Genomic DNA, 20,394 nt, shown 5'->3' on the forward strand with positions numbered 1-20,394 from the left:
TTATTTAAAAATATACATGTGCTTGGATAAAAAAATAAAGAAAGCTGTCCTCAACTTAAAAGTATGAAAAAAAGGACTCAATACCATATATGTTTGTTTGTCTTATGTAATTCAAACGTTCTAAGTGGGTAGTTGAAGAAATTCCACAGTTTGAGCCATTTGTTGATGAGGAGCTGATTGCTAAAATGCTCTTACTTTCATTGAAGCACTTGCATAAATCCTTTTACACTACAGTGAGTGCTCTTAAATTATTGGGTTCTTTACAGATGTCTGGCTGCCTACTAATAGGGTTTCATTCTTTAATCAGATCCTTTTTAGCAATATAGCTAATATGATGTCCATTTTTTTTTTTATTAATTAACGGAAAAAAGATATGTAAAAACGGAGGTTCGTTGGCCCAATCATATGCCCAAGGTCAGGTAGCTAAAAGTAATAGAATCCAAATTCAAACTCAGGTCCTACCTCAATGTCTACGCTCATTCCACTACATTACATCTTTACTGACTAAGACAACTAAAAATTAAGATGTTTACCAACACTCAGATAATGAGCTTGCTATTTCAGACTGACATGGCATTGTAAAACTAGATATAGCTGTTGTGTGTGTGAACCAAGAACAGGAAAAGCCTGTTGACAAATTCCATGTCAGTAACATTGTTTTGTAACTTTAGAACAGAGCTAGTTTCTATGAAAACCTGTCATCTGAAATATCTTAGTAATTCACTGAAACTAAATTTGAAGTCAAAGTCAATGCTTACCAGCCTGGCAGATGATGGTGAGGTGAATCAGGTAGTTCTAGGTTTAACAAAAATAAGGAGACTTTTTTGGTGTTGGTATTGGTGGTTCAACATTATTATACCTAGGTTTATTGTTTGTTGGGTGAAGATATTATTGGCATGAAAAAAATAAGGATGTGATTACTTGGAAAGGTTTTTAAAATATTTAATGTTTGTTTTTAAAAGTCAAGGTAAAAGGTGGGCCACGGTGGCTCAGCAGGCAAAAATGCTTGCCTGCCATGCCAGAGGACCTGGGTTCGATTCCCAGTGCCTACCCATGTAAAAAAAAAAAAAAAGGCAAGGTAAAATATACATGTATGATTCTCTGACTAGTACAATCATCTTTTAAATTTTAAATAAATGATAACATATGATCTTTGATTCTAGTAAAACTTTTTGCTAGGCAACTATAGATCTCAGTCTCAGGAAGCAAGATTAAATTGTAAATATATACTATCTTTATTTAAACCCCCACAGTTATCTTCATGAATCAATGATATGTAAAGATATTAATCCAATTCAGAAAAGTTATTACAGAAATTTTATGACAAAGTTTATCCATAATGAAGATCTTCTGCTGTAGATATTGAAGATACAACTTTGAATGTTGTTAATGTGACAATCTCTGCTTTGATATGGAAGTTCAGAAAGCATATCAGATTCATGTTTCAGAAATTAATATTATTCTGGCTTTGATAATTTCCCTTTAGTTTTAACATTTGCATAGTTTTCATTCATTTTTTTAGAACTCACAATGTGTGAGACTAATGTTTTATTGTATTTGATGCAGCATTTCTATGTGCTTGTGTGTGTGTGCGTTTGTGCATGTGCATGTGTGTGAGTTTAGGAAGGCAGTGTTTGAATCAGTTCATTTGATTTGATGATGGAAGTTATCTCACACACTTGCTAAGACTTGAGAATAGGTTTTTTAAAAAGCAATCCCTAGCTCCATATCTTTTAGTTCATTTATTTCCCATTCCAGTACCTACACACATAAATACAGGGATATTATCATTATAAGGATTTATGCTAAGAGGTGATCTAAAGCATCTCTTCAATAAATGACTGTATAAATGAAGAATGGCTAAGACATTTTATAGAATTCATGAAAAAGGCCTTTCCAAATGTTCTAGTTTGCTACCTGCCTGAATGCGATATACCAGAAATGGAATGGCTATTAAAAAGGGGAATTAAATAAGTTGTTTGTCTACAGTTCTAAGGCTGAGATAATGTTTCAATTATAACAAATCTATAGAAATGTCCAATCAGAGGTATCCAGGGAAAGATACCTTGGTTCCAGAAGGCCAATGAAGTTCAGGGTCTCCCCTTCATCCGAGAAGGCACATGGTAAACAAAGTCACTGTTTCTCTCTCAGCTGGAAGGGCACATGGCAAGCAAGGCATCATCTGCTAGCTTTCTCTCCTGGCTTCCTGTTTCATGAAGCTCCCTGGGAGGCATTTACCTTCTCCATCTCCAAAGGTCGCTGGCTGGTGGGCTCTCGTGGCTATGTCGTTCTTCTCTGACTCTCTCTGAATCTCTCATTCTCCAAAATGTTTCCTCTTCTACAGGACTCCAGAAACTTATCAAGACCCACCCAAATGGGCGAAGACACATCGTCACGAATCCATTTTAACAACCACACGTGATTGGGTTATATATCCAGAGAGATGATCTAATTACAGATTCAAATATATAGTATTGAACAAGGATGATTCTACCTTTATGAAATGGGATTTAGATTACAACATGGCTTTTCTAGGGGACATACATCCTTTCAAACCAGCACACCAAGGTACCCCAAGTTTTGTTTATGGTGGAGCAATCACATTGATTATTTACATCTCCAGAAAAACAAATGTATCAAATTTCTTCTATTTGTCAAAACATCATTCAATTTCTAAGCTAATATTCTTGCCCCACCTCTATGGGTGTGTGTTTGCTGACTGATAATACCAGCAATGTGGTCCATACTAAAACCAGGTGTTTAGCAATTGTTACGGAAATACAGAATTAAAAACTGCTTGAACTTGTCAAAGAATATTAGGAAAGCCTTCCATAAGCAATTGGATTTGAGCTCAGTCTTCATGGATGAGTAGAAGATTTGATATTAGATAACAGACAATTAGGGGAAGACCATTTCAGACTAAATGAACAATAGCGTAGAGAAATTTGAAAGAGGAAAACAGATGCAACCATGGCTGGAGAACTACATCATTGTTTTGAGGTGCAGAAGGCCTAGGAAGGCATTATATTTGGAAATTTGGGTAGAGATAGATCATGAAAGTCATGCTATGTCAAGCCAAGAGGTTTGGATTTAATAGTGTAAGAGACACAATGTCATGAAGGGATTTAAAGAGGGAATTAATATGATCAAATTAGTGATGTAGTCACAAGAAACAGAGTCCACCAGCCAGTGACCTTTGGTGATGAAGAAGGAAAATAAATGCCTCCTGGGGAGTTTCATGAAACAGGAAATGAGGAGAGAAAGCTAGTGGATGACGCTGTGTTTGCCATGTGCCTTTCCAGATGAGAGAGAAATCTTGACCATGTTTGCTCCATGTGCCTTCTTCCTTGAGAGAGAAACCCTGAACATCAATCAGCCTTCTTGAACCAATGTATATTTCCCTGGATGCCTTAGATTGGACATTTTTACAGACTTGTTTTAATTGGGACATTTTCTTGGCCTTAGAACTGTAAACTAGTGACTTATTAAATTCCCCTTTTTAAAAACCATTCTGTTTCTGGCATATTGCATTCTGGCAGCTAGCAAACGAGAGCATAGCTATTAAGTAATCTAAACATGATCTGGCAAAAAGAAAAAAAAACAAAGTCTACATAGCTAAGTTTGTATCTAACCAAGAGAGTTCCCTCTTACTGCAGTTTTAAAATTGCATCTCACTGTGAATTGTGAACATATTTGCTTTCACCAAACTAGGCAACCTCATTTACAGTCACATCATCTGCAGACAATGTTTAATTGCTTCTTCCTTTCATTCTAACTGAAACTACTCAGTATAACTTTTTTTTTTCAAGAAAGAATCAAAAGCAAGGCAAGGGATTTTAAAGTACAGCTTCTGTAGTAACGTTTTGAGCAATTTCTAGAAGTTGAAAAATGCTGATTGGTCGCCTAGAGGGGTTATGCTAAGGAAAACAAGACAGAAATCCAAGCTGCAGAATTCATGAAAACCTTTGTCATGACAAACAATAGTGAAACCCAACATTGCCTGGAAGGGGAAATTTGAGTCTGCAATCTGTTAGACTTTATGCACTGATAAGAGATAAGATTCTGTGCTGCATTTTGAAAGGAATACAGTAAACACAATTCTAGACAGACCTGCCTCAGGCTTAACATGACACTTAAGTGCTCTGTAAGTGAAGAGAAAAGGCAATTCTGGACACATTACAAACTGCTTTTATTTTCCAGCATTAAAGCTAAATGTCAAGTAACATCTATTAACAGGAAAAATGTCCTTACTGTGTTTCATCTAGTCTATATAAACTTTGATGTGAAGGGAGAAAATAATCATTACTTTAAGTAAGAATATATGTGAATGTTTGAAAATCCTGTCTATCACAGAGGCATTTTAGTTTTGAATGTGTTACCACAACAAAACAAACCAAATGCAATTATGCTAGAATAAGTAAATACTGATAAGTAAATCTAGATGGAAATTTATTTTCTACAATGGAAAAACAGTAACTAATAATCCAGTAATTAGCTTTAACAACCAGTCATAACACATAGTTTTCCTGTATGCACTCCCAATAAAGGAGAAGTCAAAAAAAATAACAAGATACTCTTGTTATGTTGGACCAAGCATTTGATGATCTGAGAGAAAAGAACTGGGTTTCTGAAAGTCATTTTACTTGGTGTGTTGAAATGATCAATTGTGAAATTTGTATAGGTAGACATTTCCTTTTTTTTTGACATGGGCAGGCTCTGGGAATAAAACCAGGGTCTCTGGCATGACAGGTGAGAATTCTGCCACTGAGCACCATTGCATTCCTTATGGAAGACATTTTTAAGAGTTTAAATATTATAATGAAAAATTTGGAATAATTTATGGGCATTTACTAAAGAAAAGTATTTTTCACTATGCAAATTTTCATGTAGTAGAGTATAATATGAAAATCATGTCATTTGGCTTAAAATCATAGAGGGATTTTTGGTGAGAGAGCAAATTTCATTTTCTAGTTTGATACTGACAGGATTACTTCTTATATTCCTAACTAAGTATGATTAACCATAGAGTTTAAAATTACATATGGATAATATTGAAAACAGGAGATTGGCAACTATGGGTTGAAGTGAAAAAACATAGAATTATAGTTTTCCTTTTATCACTCTAAATTATCTCAAATTTAGCTCATATTTTCTGCATTGTATTGGCAGATTTCTAACAATTAAGGGACTTGTAAATTGTTTTTTTAAAATCTTCAGTGTGTTATGAAAAATATCTTTATTTTTAATATAATACTATCAAACATTTTATTTTTTAATCCCAGCCTCCCCCTACATATTCCCAGACTAAAATAGTAGGTTTGTAAAGACATACCACCTATCATTTACTTCCCTGAAAGCAAAGGCAATACTAAGAATAAAAAGCTCCACTTAATTAGAAGGGATTCATAGGTACAATTTTCCTTATTCTATTCTAGGAAAAATTGCATGGTATATTTAAAAGAGAAAGAGAAGTTTGGAATTTCATCTTAGCTCTACTTCCTAATAGCTTTTTGTCCCTGGACAAACTAATATTTAATGAATACAATATTTATTTGAATCCATTTTCTTCAAGAGTGAAATAGAAATCATATACTACTAACAATCTTATAAGATTCCTTTAAGATTTAGAATTGGCATATATAAAGCATTATTAAAGCACAGCAGGTTTCCAATAACAAAACAGTTGTGATAGGGGTAATGTTGTAGGCAGCCCCTGTTTGTTAAAGCCACTTGCTGTTGCAGCAGGCAGGTCCCTGTTTACTCGGGCCATTCCCTGTTTGAAAAATCTCCCAGACCCCAAGGACAGTCAATAGGCAGGATAAGAGAAGTCTGGTGAAGCTCCTTCCCCTCAACTGCTCATCTGCTTCTGTAAACGTAGCTTCGCATCTTTTCTGATTTAAACCAGCCAATCATTTACCTTGTCTTCAAATGTCATCCTATCTATAAAAACGGATGGTAACCTTCTGTTCAAGTCTCATCTTTTCAGAGGCTACTCAGCTGAGCCCTAGACAATAAAACCTACTTCCTGAAATTCAGAGCCTTGGCCCCAGTTTGTTCTGTTTTCATGTGATGTTCCTGGAGGTTTGCCAACCTTGTCCCTGGTTTAATGCAACATTTCTGGGGGCTCATCTGGGAACAAGAGGCTGGTGATATTTTCACCTCCCTCACCTGCGGCAGTGGCACTGCCTGGACCGGAGACCTGACAGAATCCAGTGCCAGCAATGGAACTTTTCCCCATCTTTCAGATTCCTGACCTCCCCAGGCAGGGTGCCTGCCACTGCCAGAGCAGCAATGGATCCGGGATAGTTTCTGGGAGCACCACCTGCCTGACTGGTAAGCACCCAAGTACATCAGTTTCAGCCCACTCGTAAAAGACTAGGGGAGCCTGAGTGGAAGGGGAGACTGATCACCTCCCAGAGACTCTCTGAGTACCAGTCTCCAATTGGAGGACCAGGGGAAATGGAAGTCTTTAGGTTTGGTTCTGGGAAGGGTGGTGTGGGAGGGGTGTTGGAGTTTGCGCATGTGACTGTGTGAGTGAACAGAAGTCCTGGGCCCCTGGAACCTTGCACCAGGCCACAAGTGAGTTTAGATTCTGTGAGTTCATGGCGATCCTCATATGGCTCAGGGCAGGCAAACCGTTGGGGGCTGCCCAACGGTTTATACTGGACCACCAAAGCCAAGAGGCTCCCAACATCCCTGCTAGGGGAGCAGCCAGATTGAACAAAGAAACAGTTTGTTCAAAACCCTTTGCTGTTTGTCTGTGAGCCCTCTCCCTAATAGTTGGTGCCACCAATCTGGGAGGAGAAGTCAGTAAGACACCACTGCGGTGCATGATGTCCAATGTTAAGAAAGCTTTTACTGATGACTGGGGAGTCAAGCTGACCCCTGGCTGACTTAGGAAACTGTGTGATAAAATGTATCATTTGGGGGTGATAAAATGAAATTCTCCTATATTATGGCTTATCATTACTCTGTCTTATAGATTAAAATTTACACATTTCAGAGTAAGAGGAGAACATCTGTGTAGGGGTTTTAAAATTTATCTCATTAAGAGAGTCTGTTCTGTACAACTGATGCTACCATTGCACGACCTTGTTAAGAAATAGTTAAAATGTGTGCTCTATCTGGGAGGCCTGGCTATCCTCCTGGAAGGAGGTGTATTTTAATAAAGATATCCAGGTCCCAGGAAGCTCCTCATGGTCCGTAGCTAGTTCCCAGAGAACCAGACTGGGTCCAGTCACATCAGGTAATTGGAATTTGGCCACTATTGTATAAAGATATCATTAAAAAAACAAAAACAAAAACAAAAACTTCATGCAAGCAGTTAGAGAAAGAAAGAGGAGAAACTTAGCAGAAGAAGGGAGAGAAGAATCTTATGAGAAAGGGAGAGCACCTCATCAGAATCTAATGCTCTGCTATGGGTCTTAACTAAGGAGATTGAATGCTGTCCCAAAGACTGCTGTGGATTTTTACTAATGAGAGTTAAAATGCTGCTTCTAAAATGCTCCAGCACTTCTCTTCGGGTGTTGGCGCTATCTGATCTGGTGCCAGCAAAAACAAATACGCTTTATTTTTGAAGATCCTTTTAATTGCTGTCTTTTAAGTATTTTATTTATTTACTTTCCTAATAAAATCTGTTTTTATATCACTGAAGTCTGTGTTGTCTGTGAATCCAAACCTATAAATCAAATGGCCCCAAATATCATGACGCTTTTCATGCAGAAAAACTGGCACTGTGAGCAGGATTCACATGTTCTTCATAACGGTCAAGATCAATGACACAAGCTTTAGAAAATTTGTGCAAGAAACATGGACTATGCTTTTCTGAATATTGTAATGCTTTATTAGGACCATTCTTGATACATTGAAGTTGCCGGTTTCTTGTTCTTTTTGTATGCAGAATGTTTTGGATTTAAACATTTTGTGGCCCTGGTTTTGTACTTTCTAATACTATAAGACATATGGAAATTTTTAAGTCAGTAAGCTCTCTTTAAGATTTACTTGCGATAGATTAATAGTGGGCCATAAGCTTTGGACATAGATTTGGAAATACCTCTAAGCTCAAGGTAAAGAACCAAAAAATGCCAGTATGGGATGATTTACCTTACTCCTCATTTCCAAAGGAATGGGAAAAATGCCCAGGATCCTGTGAAGATTGGGGGACTAGAATTAGAGCCTATTCAGATTGCTCTATATCTAGAAAACATTCCATTAGAAAAAGGGAAAGAAATGATTGGAGTGTGTAGGAGGATGGGTTTTGTTAACGGAATATAGAGAAAATGTGTGAATAGAAAGATGGAGCAATCTCTGAATGAATTATGAAAAGGAATTAGCAGAATTATAGGAAAAACTGTCTATGTTACAGAATCAAAATTTTGCTTTGGAGAATCAAATTTGTAATTATCAGTTCGTAGCTGAGAGGGTCACAGTTCTTGTGGCCCAATATAAATATGAAAAGAGATGAGGCAAAGTGAACAAAGGGAAAGTACATATGGTACTAGCCACTGCCAGTGCTAATTGGACCTGGTAAGTGGATGGTCTTGTGTGGGATGAGGCAGATGATGAAAAAAGATGAAAATATTTTAAATGAGAAAGTTTGTCAGAAAGAAAAGAGCAAATATCCTCCAGAAATAGAAGCTCACCCAATACAAAGGCAAAAAGAAGAGAAACAAGGCAATCCAGTTACTTTCAAAACCACTTTAAAAGAACAAAATATAATTGACATTCTTAGGTGTTTTACTCAGAAAACTGATGAACCATTAGTTACCTGGATGGTCAGAATTGCTGATGCAGGGGCTGGAGTAGCAGTGCTGGATTATACTGATTGCATAAAACTTGTAGGAATTAGCACCAATCCCTTTATACAGGCTGCTTTTCAGGAGTTTAGTCGGCAGACTGGAAAAAATTCTAATTTGCTGGCATTGGCTGCACAAGGGTGCAATAAACAATGCCCTGTTGACACTATGTGGCAACAGAATAATTGACCCTAGTACACTTTGTGAGATACTATGCAGAAATTAAAAAAGGAAGTTAGGACGTCAGCAATTATGCTGGGAGAGGATGTCACATGCCACCTCCTCCCTGTCAATGCTTCACAGAGAATGCTATCATTAAAGCAGCACCTCCAGCATATAAACACTTGATAATAACTTTATTATTAGGAAAAATAGGCAATCCACTTAACAGTGTCTTAAATAAAATGGCAGAACTGAGAGACATGGGAGACTGGAATACAGGGGAAGGTAAGGCCAAAAGGTATAACGTGAAATGATTCCCCAATACCAGCAAAAGGATTTCCCACAGAAACATGTTTCAAGCCCTGCTGGGAGCTGGGGTCAACCAACAAAATATTAACATCTTTACAAATAGTGAAATGAGAATACGAAGAAAAATGTAAACCAGGTCATAATAGTAAAGTGAATAGTGCTCCTACTCCTGGCAAGATAGAAGACCTGCGTCCAGCTCCGTTAGCACTTCTGTACCCTCATTTAGTCCTTTTCTCCAGACAAAGGGATTAAGCCAAACCCCATTATCTCTGACTCCAAATTTGTGGCTCCCCTTTGGTTTTATATTTCATATTTTTAGATTGGGGAAGCTGTTTAATTATTGTGAAACTACTTGCTTGCAAATTTTATCCTTGCAGTTTTTATTTTAAAAGTCTTGATATATGCCATTAATTCTTATTAAAAAATTGTGTATTGATGTTTCAAATATGCATTGACTAAAGCATTTTAAGTATTTAACATTATTTGGACAAATTTAATTTTGATGCTAATTGCATGTGGTGAAATGTTTGCTTGAAGTCATGACTTAAGTATGAAGGATATAAAGGATGTTTTTTTTTTACTAAAAGGAAAAAGAAAGTAGTTTTGTCTTAAGATAAAATAAATGGCTGTTACAAATAAGGAAAATGCAAGACGAAGTCTGAACAAATGTAGTAAATTGCCAAAAGTTTTCAAAAAAGGAAATTATAGTCAAAGTTAGGAAAAGTTTTAGGTGAACTAAAAAGGAAAGTGTTGAAAACAGTACCCAAACTTTTTAGCATCTACGCTTCCTTACACGAGGCTGAACCAGGGGATGTGGTATGGGTAAAAGACTGGAAAAAAAAAAAAAGGCTCCCTCCAGTCTCAATGGAGAGGTCCTTACTGTGTTGGGTTAGTAACCTCAACAGCTGTCAGAATCACAGAGATCATCCCATGAATTCACCACTCTTGGGTCAAGAGGGCCACTGTAGACAACCCCTGAGAGTGCACCCCTGTGTTAATTTGAAAGGATATATGTCCCCTAGAAAAGCCATGTCTTAATCAAAATCCCATTTTGTAAAGGCAGAATAATCCCTATTCAATACTGTATGCTTGAATCTATAATTAGATCATCTCCCTGGAGATGTCTCCCAATCAAGAGTGGTTGTTAAACTGGATTAGGGGAGATATGTCACCACCCATTTGGGTGGGGCTTGATTAGTTTCTGAAGTCCTATAAAAGAGGAAACATTTTGGAGAATGAGAAATTCAGAAAGAGCAGAGAATGACATAGCCATGAGAAGCAGAGTCCACGAGCCAGTGACCTTTGCAGATGAAGAAGGAAAATGACTCCTGGAGAGCTTCACTGAAATAGGAAGCCAGGAGAGAATGCTAGCAGATGATGCTGTGCTCTCCATGTGCCTTTCCAGCCAAGGGAGAAACCATGACTGTGTTCACCATGTGCCTTCTTGGATGAGAGAGAAACCCTGAACTTCATCAGCCTATCTTTCCCTGAATGCCTTAGATTGGACATTTCTACAGACTTGTTTTAATTGGGACATTTTCTTGGCCTTAGAACTAAAAACTACCAACTCATTAAATTCCCCTTTTTAAAAGCCATTCTGTTTCTGGTTTATTGCATTCTGGCAGCTAGCAACAAGAACAACCCCTATCCTACACACCTGATGTGCATCATTATCTGGGAACCACTGGTCCTTCTCCATCGCAGCCGAGATCAGCTGACCAGCCTGCGACTGAGGCCTGAATGACCGACGTTGCCCTGCTCTAGCTCACCGGAAGCAGCTAGTCAATGCACGGCCGAAGTCTGAGGAGACCTCCGAGCCCTGCCTCAGTCACCCTGGAAGCTGGCTAATCTATGCACGGCCGAAGATTAAAGAATTGATTCATGGACATCCCGGCCTGTCAGGTCTGTGGACTAATCGTCTTTTCTTGCTCTTTGCATTTGTCTTTCGTCTAGCAGTTTTAGCCCTCCTGGAAATAGGTCATCTGGAGTTCTTCCTGAAGACCAACTTTACTCTAATTTGGTTGGATCCCTCTCACCCAGGTAACTTCTCCCTTCCTAGCCGCTACCCAGAGTGAGTGTCTCCATTCCTTCCCTGAGGCCAATTGTATGTTCATGTGTTGGCACTCCCCATAGCCAGCACCATGTGCCTCACTCCTCTGTTTCTGTTTGGCATGGCCATAAGCCCTTCCAAGGGGAATGACACATGCCAGGCATGCCTCAAAACAACCTATATTGGAAAAAAGATAAAAACTATAACCAGTATACATGCCAGGGAATTTCTCAGACCTGTATTATTCTGTATGCTCCCTAAAGGAAGGTCCCCCAGTATGCTATAATTCTACCTCTCCAGGTTCAGTAATGCTGTTTTCGCTACTCTAGGGTATCAAGGCTATCACCATAACCCTGAGAAAGGGAAGCAGTTCCCAAGTTCCCCTGACCTTCAGCACATGTACAGTTTTACCCCCACTGAATCCAACACCTTTCCCAGTGTGGTCCTCCTGGTAATGCAATGAATACAAGATCAGGGGGTGCTCCTGGCTATGCTGATGTGGAAGCCTCTTGGGAGCTGGTGCCATGAAATTTGTCTCTTGCCCAAAGCTATGAGCTGGGCCCTCGCTGGAAAAAAAAAAAAGAAAAACCTGGGTTCTCCAAAACATGTAATCAGAGCCAGGCCCTGCCAGCAGGTGAGGAAATCCTAAGGCAGGTGCTAGGTTTAGATGCCAGGGCGCATAGGCTGTCAAGGAGACAGATCAGACCCGCTGGGGGGAGGGCATTGCCCCTCCCTCACTTGCACACCTCACATCACCTTGCTTGGCCCCGGAAGATGGCTGGTTAGCCAAAGATGAGCAAGATTCCTCTGGGAAGGAACAACCTAAGATAGGCACAGTCACAAAAAGGCCATCAGGAGAAAACTTAGGGCCAACAGACGTGGGGCACTGACCCTCACCCCAACTTTGCAGGGGCCTAAACTCTGCACGGCTACCTTATTTCCCATGCCCAGCTCAAATCAGTACATACCAACACCTGTAACAGGAAGAGGATGAGATATAGGTGATGCTATTGCCTGCTGTTGTGGGTAAGCATCAAAGGGGGGAATGTTGCAGGCAGCTTCTGTTTGTTAAAGCCACTTCCTGTTGCAGCAGGCAAACCCCTGTTTTTCGGGCCATGCCCTGTTTGAAAAATCTCCCAGACTCCAAGGACGGTCAATAGGCTGCACCAGAGAAGTCCCTGTGAAGCCCCCTCCCCACTAACTTCTCATCTGCTTCTGTAAACCCAGCTATGCGCCCTTTCTGATTTAAACCAGCCAATCATTTACCTTGTCTTTAACATGTCATCTTGTCAATAAAAACTGATGGTAACCTTTTGTTTGGGGCTCAGGCTTTCAGAGGCTACTCGGCTGAGCCCTATGGCCACAGACAATAAAACCTACTTCGTGAAACTTCAGAGCCACAATTCCGGTTTCTTCTCTTTCCACATAACATTCCTAGAGCTTGCAGCCTTGTCCCTGGTTTCATGCAACATTTCAAATAATCATGATTAGTAATGGCATGTTGTCACTGCAACTTTAAGTCAATGCAAAAATAGTCGTAAATATTCTAAGTGAACAGATTTAATTTCAAATAACAGATTTGTTTTCATAAACTTCTATCTTTAAAAGTAATTTGCATTCTTCTTAATTCCATTTTGACAGTATTTCTACCCTTTATAGTTTTTCATTACTTAAGATACTGTTATCCCAAATTGTTCTCACCAATCAAGAAACAGTCAGACATGGACATGGTGATAAAGATGTAAAAGTGAGAAAAAAGCTTTACTGTAAGAAATAAATATATATTTAGTATATATTAAGTAATTATTAGTGCATGAAAAATATAATAGAAGTAGAGAAAAACCAAGGATTGAGCAACTATCAATTGAGGTTTTGTAGGAATTTCTAAAGACGTAGGGTCTTCATAGAAAAGATAACAGATGTGAATAATGTAAAAAGTAGAAGTAAAATGGGTTTAAGACTAAATGGTAGAATAAGAGGGCCTTTCAAAATTTGTGAAACTATTTGCCATTTTGAGGAACTGTCCTCGGTGTAGGTATTGTAATATTTGATAAGAATACAGATGCATAGATAGGTTGAGATGAAACATAAGACCAGATTTCCAAGTTAATAATTTGAGACGCTTTCTTTTCCATTGAAGGTGATATAGGTTCAATGGTGAGTTTTAGCTAAGTAATGAAATGGTCAAATTTTCAATTAAGAAAAAAAAAGAAGAAGGAAAATAGGGAATAAGGATTGGAGGATGGAAAATAAAAACCAACAACATAAGCTGTAAAAAAACAACAATGAATAGTATAGATTTATGTTCAGGAGAACAATGATACTTTTAAAGATTATGGTGTGAACTTAACCAGGAAGGATAAAGCATCTCATTTCAACCTTACGATATCGATATTTAAAATCATGATTCTCTCTCTGCTGCTTATAAGTTTTTCCCAATTGGAAGAATAAAACACCACCAGTGTTTAAAAAAATTTATTTTTTAAAATTTAAACCATAAATTGCAAGTACTCAATACAACTTTCTTAGTTTTCTATTACTTAGCTAATTACATGTCAGTTGGTTTTAAGTTTCTAATTATAAAATTAGATGGGTTTATTAGGGGATAAGTGAATTATGAATTAAAATAAGTCAAATGGACAAAACAAAAATCTTCAGTGATCTAATGATAAAGGAATAGCCACTGTTTCTATTTTGGTATATCTCCACATATATTTGTCCATGGTTGCATAATAAGACATTGTATTGGCTGCATCTTCAGCATTTAACCAATTTCTAATTGTTATGCATTTAAATTCACTTTGTTATTTTGAAATTATTCACAATAATATTATGAACATGCTTGTGTAGAAATCGTTAGAAATGTTTCTGATGATTACTTTAAGATAATTTGTTTATCAATGGGTAAAGGCATTTTTAAGGCTCTTAATACAAATGAAGCTGCCCCAAGGAAAGGATGTACCAGTTTTGTTGCTCATTTTTCTCCCTAGTATTTGATATTATCATATTTTGCATATTTCCAAATTATTAAAGGACTACCATTATTCCATGATTGCTTAAATTTGCATGGTTTAATTATCAGTAGTATAATCAATTAAAAAATGTTTTGCCTTGGCATTTTGAGATACAGGGATTACTTATCATTCTTTAGAAACTTAAGAAATGTGATAATTCCAGCCATCTTCACAAAGCATCCAAATAAATCACTACCAACATAAGGACAAAACTGTAAGCAACATTTATTTTCTCTTTCTTTGTATCAGAATTTTCTCCTTCCTTGTCTTATTAAAATTCAAGCAAGTATGAATAAGGTTTAGAGCTATGCCATTTTTTATGTAACCAGAAAATTGAAATTTAGGGATAAATTGGCAGATCTCCACCCCATTTATTGAAACATGAAGAGAGATTTGTGGGGACTAGAAGGAAATTGATAGAACAGTTATGGATTTCCTTGCTTTTGTTCTTAATAAACAAGATTATTACCTCACGGGGTAACCTCTATCCTAAATTCGTTTAAGAAAGATTCGTCGGTTGATATAATGGAGACAGTTCTAAAATGAGGGTTGTTAAAGCCCTGATTTAGAAAGAAATACAGAAGAAATTGGGCTTTACCCAATCAAATGCTCAGTACACCAGGTGTCAGGGAATTTCATAATGTAGACCTGATATTCACACATTCACCTCTTGTTATATCCATACGTCTAAATAACAATCTCATTAGCAGGGTCTAGCATCAAACAAAGCGTCCTGTATGCTGTAGTATCCATTACATTCCTATTGATTGATTGGTTTCAGAGATGTAATAATCTGGATAACGGAGCTTAAGGAGAGGGAAGGCAAAATACAAAAATAAAAAACCATTGTCATAAAAATACTACTAATATTATCATCAAATGTTTCATCTCCAAGCAAACTTATAAGGGTGAAAATGACATTCAGGATAATAGAGAGCAAGGTCCCTAACAGTTTTCAGACCTTTTAAATGCAAAATTTGGAATTAGATAAGACGTCTAAAAATGTTTCAAAATTTATGAAGTGGTTTGAGAATAGAATTTCAATTTTACAAATTGTAATTAGAAATCAGATAGGACTGGTGGTGCTTGATCAATGAGGTTCTTCAAAGTTAATACTATCGTTTAAATGCCAACGACAGAGGAATTAAAGAGAGTAAAAGCTAGATGTTAAGGAAACGTTGAAAAAATCACAGTGATATTATTTGCACTATTTTGAAGATCACCATGGCCTGAAGATATTACAGATCATTATATTATGGCATTTATTAAAAGCAAAAAAGGATGTACCAGAGAATTGCAGTATGGTTAGAATCGCTTTCATACCTACAAACCTCCAGAAGCAATGTACTTAATTAATTTGTATTTATCAGCAGAACAAAAGAGCAACATTCCCTTACCTTTGTGATTCCCGCCATTAAACTTTGAATTGATAGAATTAAAGAAGAATTTTTTATAATTTCTGCCACTGAATAAAGCTGGATTTAAACAGACTGCCTTTTATTGAATAGCTGTTCAAGAAATATTCTTTGAGCCAAACTGAATTTAAAGGCTCATTATTTTATTCTGAAAGTCTAAGCTTGTACTTTGTACTGTGCAACAAGAGGAGTTCACAGTGCTTTGGTAGCATAATTCCAACATTTAAATTAACTCCTAGGGTATCCCATTAGCATTGCAGAGATTATATTGTTCTATGCTATTAAATTTTTATATAAAATGTAACTTTAAAAATTGAATCAAATAATAATTGCCACGATCTGTATGTTAACCTTAATAGAAATATCACTGAAGAAAAAAACATGAATAACCTACCTAGTTGACGAAAAAACTTCGTAAAATGCTCATATTATTACAACCTTAATGCAGTTCCTAGTCTCAAATAAACTCACGGAAGCCTAAGGGAATTTTAAAGCTGTACTGGTTATCGGCTTATCCTTGTAAACTTCTGCTTATCTTATCAAAGTACGGCATCACTTTTGCTTCCTTCTGCTAATAAGGTCTGGAGCAGAGCTTTTCTCTAGCAATTTAGTAATTCCTTTCACAGACAGAAGTGTTCAGTCTGTTTGCTCTCTCCTCACTTATCTATTTCGTTTTTTTCAGGACAACTGGAAATCCAAATCTGTTTTTCTCCATTGCTGGAATGTGGAGATTTTTAAAGAAAAAGAAGTGGATTTTTTCCCCCAAAAGCTTTTTTTCTAAGTTGATTTTGCTTTTCTGAACATCAAGGTGATTGTGTGGCAATTCCAGATCATAATTAACTCAACACATGCACACACTGGTATGTTTTCAGGTTTAAACAAATGCTGTTTGTCTATTTTCAGTATGTTATTAAATTCGGTATGTGGTTGGCACTGATTTCTTTAGTGTGCATACGATGCTTGCAATATAAATATATTTTAAACGACATATCCCACTTGCTATTTTAAGAAAACAAATTTATACAAATAAAAATCAATATGTTGCACATATCTAAATCGCATCAAACTCCTGTTTAAAAATATGGAGGTTGTTTCAGTAAAGTTCTGTATTTCTTTCAGTCTGCAGTATGAGAAATTGTTCTGGAAAGTCATATTATATGGGCCAAATCCAACATGTGTAAGAGTGAAGAACTTTGACATTGAGCTTTCCCAATTTCAGTTTCCTCACCTGAGTAGGAAAAACAGAAACAACAACAATATTTATTTATCATTTAAAACCATAACTGATGAAAAGCAGGGGATAAATAAACCACTGGGGTAGAAAATAAGAACGCAGATTTTGGAGTAAGTCAGCATTGGTTTGAATCATCTTCTGGAACTTTTGTCTAAGACAATGGGCAAATTACTTCAGTCTCTCTGTCTGTAACCAAGTGATAAAAATTAGTAATTCAGAAGGTTATTGTAAGGATAAATTAGCTAGTACCATTTTGCATTTTTCATTATTCTTATTGCTATTATTATTATTACTAAGTGTGATAATCTATAGAAGTATTTGCTACAAGTACACTTGTCATTATTACTATTATATTAGTGCATTAAAGAGTAATTATCATCAATTTACAAATGGCACTTTGGGAAGACAGAATTCACATACAATATTATTTTACTATATATGAGGGACAGTCAAATGTAAACAGACTACAGCTTCATCAAGAGAAAGCTAAACTAGAACAGTTCAAGAAGACAAAAAAGAGAAGAGGAAGGAATGAGTTGATTGCAACTGAGAGTGATGGGGGGAAAAATCAGGGCATGAAAAAGAAATCAAGTGGAACGAATTAGCAGCGCAGCCTCACAGCTTACAAAACAAAGTTAAAGCTGTGGTACAGAATGAAGGACCTCAGATATACGAACTATGAGGTAATGTTGCCAGTGAGCTGAGAACTTGTCAAACCCTTCCTGGAAATCTGTGGCCTGTGGAAGACTCCCAGTCTTCAGAGGAATGTGAAGACTTGGAGAGGGTTCAGAGGACAGCCACAAAGATAATGAATTGGTTGTAAAGTAAGACCTACAAGAAAAGGTTAAAAGATCTGGAATTATTCAACTGGCAGGCAAGAACTGAGAAGTTATTTAAATCTTCAAGTTAAAAATATACGATGCCCATCTCAATCTTCTCCTTGAATTGAAAGGAGGAAATCAGTTTAAATCTCAGGATGGAAAATTTATGGAATTTAAACAATAATTTAACAAGCAGGTTCATTACACATCATTAAGGGCTCCTGAGAGTGACTTACAAAATGTGTGTGCTCCTTTAAATTGTATAATTTATTTGCATATTTATTTTAGTTAGCTGTGAAGGTACAGTCTTTGATGAAGAAGAGAAATGGCTTAGATGACCCAACAGGGTCCTTTCCAGCCTTAAATTTTCCTGAAATCCGGAGTTAAGTATTAATAGTCCATTAAATCATTGTGACATTGCTAGCCTTGCCTCTCACTCAGTTTGTTTCAAGACTGTGGGAGTGAGAAGGAAGTTGAGGCGATTTGGACCAAGATGAGTCTGGGAGAAGTAGAAAGGAATGGGGGAATTAGGAGGAGATAAGGTTGAGCAATTGGGAGAAGGGTATTCCAGGCTAAGAGAACAGTGATAGAAAGATAGGACAATGTGAGAGAGTGTGACACCCAGGCAATGGGGCATGATTTGGGTGTGGTCAAAGCATAGTGTGCATGGAAAATGGTAGGGGGTGGAGGATACTGAAAAGATTGTGGGCATGAGACTATATAAGGAATTTAATTTCATGATTAAGTTCATCTTCATCTCTTAGGTATGAAGAAGGCTTGAAGGACATATGAAGGGAAAATGCTGTGACTAGATTTATGTCATGAGAAAATCACACCGACGACAATGGGACAGATGGACATACCCTGATGCTTATCAGTAAGGTAAACATAATTTGTTTGAGACAGTCCAGGTTAACACATGCTATGTTTACATATGTTTGGTGATATCATGATGCATATTTTGATTATTAGTGGTTCTTTTTTCTTTTTTTTTTTGGCTTAGACAAGTTCCTGAAATTGAACTTGGGTCTCTGGCATGTTAGGTGAGAATTCTGCCACTGAGCCACCATTGCACTACCCTATTAGTGGGTTTTTATCTCTTTCTCAAAAGACATTAGGTTTAGATGATAAATTATTCAGCCTACCTATAAGAGTCCAGTGATGGTGTATTATAAGAAAATGGATAATTATCATATCTACAATAAGGTACATTCATGTGTTAGGAAAGAATAAGCCTTGGGTCTGATTTAGATTTTGGATGGTGAAGAAAGATTTCCTAAAAGGTAAACATTAGGTTGAATCCTGAAGAGATCGCAAGATAATCCAAGTGAAGAGAGGTACTCCTATGCATGTGTGTGCATCTGCATGGGGTGACATAAATGGAGGTAGGCAGTCACATACAGAAAATTTATGGTGGGAAATCTTTTATTTGTTTCTGGTCACTTTAATTTTAAAGATGCTGGAGGAACATTCACATGTTGACATTCAAGGTCAAAACTATTCAGGAGTGAATGGTCTTGGAAATTGAAATTTAAGTCACCAACATATGAACTGTAGTTGAAGTCTTTGGAATTGATGAGATTCTCAAGGGGCAGAAAAAAAAAATCATTGATGAATCAACACTAGGAAATACTAATATTTTAGATGCAAAATGTAGGGGAGAACCAAGTGTTTAATAAGTTAAAGGGAAGAGAAATTCAAAGAAAAGATGAAATTAGCTAAGACAGGATCCAAGGACCCAGATAAGCAATTTAGGTGGCAATCATGGACATTTAATTATAGGGGAATATTTTCTTTTTTGCATTTGGAAACCCTTTTGGTCAAGGGCAAGAACTAATCTTTAGGTATGTTTCCAAGAGATATATAGCAATATTTTGCAACCCATAATCATAGATATAAGAATTATCCATTGGCATAAACCAGTTTAAAGACATTTCAAACAAGTTAACAGTAATCAACTTTATGTTTAAGAAGCAATTCTTTCAGATTAAATCTTGTTGATTAAACATGTTTTAACTCTCCCGACAATTTAATAAAAAAAGCCTTGGTTAATGCAGTTTATTTATATTCTTATATAGGTGTATCCGCTGTGGAAGAAACTGAGTGCCATTACATATGAGAATTTATTCAGAGTGTTGCAGCATAAGAATAACATTAAAGGAGTGTTCTGGCTAACGAAGAAGGAAAACATATTTATAGTGCTTTAGAAAGAGGAATCAGCTATAACCATGTTTTGGGAATAGCTGACGAAAGAGTCCTCAAAAGAGGGAAGCATTGTCTTTGCTATTTAACAGCCACTGACTGTGGCTATTTGTATTTGTCAAAAAAAAAAAAAAAAAAAGCCGGGAGGAACAATTAGGGGCTAAGGTCTTAGGCAGAGCATCAAGTGAGTGTGAAGGAAAAGTTGTGAGGATTACTTTGTCCCCACTTTCATGCATGGTCACATGGAAATGCTTTTGCCCTTCAGAGTTTTTCATAGTCCCACCTTTTGATGAATGGGTAGACCAGATCACAGCATTTTACCAGGTTAGTTTGTTCAGAACTCCTAATCAATACAGCTTAAGTCAGTTGCATGCTCAGACTCATTGGTGATA

At 37.0% G+C, this 20,394-nt stretch overlaps 1 long non-coding RNA gene across 3 annotated transcripts in view; it reads left to right on the forward strand.

Annotated features, from left to right (window-relative positions):
* Positions 1 to 704: 704 nt before the first annotated feature.
* LOC143646222 (uncharacterized) overlaps positions 705 to 20,394 on the forward strand; it is a 90,925-nt gene continuing 71,235 nt past the window's right edge. For 2 of the 3 annotated variants that reach the window (XR_013157393.1, XR_013157395.1), the window contains exons 1-5: positions 705 to 789; positions 6,246 to 6,333; positions 10,892 to 11,168; positions 16,428 to 16,605; positions 18,565 to 18,682. This is a non-coding gene — a long non-coding RNA (uncharacterized LOC143646222). Of the gene's footprint in view, positions 790 to 6,245; positions 6,334 to 10,891; positions 11,169 to 16,427; positions 16,606 to 18,564; positions 18,683 to 19,878; positions 19,982 to 20,394 lie in introns of those variants that run through there. The other variant, XR_013157394.1, reaches the window with a different exon arrangement.

Source organism: Tamandua tetradactyla, chromosome 9 (genome assembly GCF_023851605.1).
Source record: "Tamandua tetradactyla isolate mTamTet1 chromosome 9, mTamTet1.pri, whole genome shotgun sequence".
NCBI lineage: Eukaryota > Metazoa > Chordata > Mammalia > Pilosa > Myrmecophagidae > Tamandua > Tamandua tetradactyla.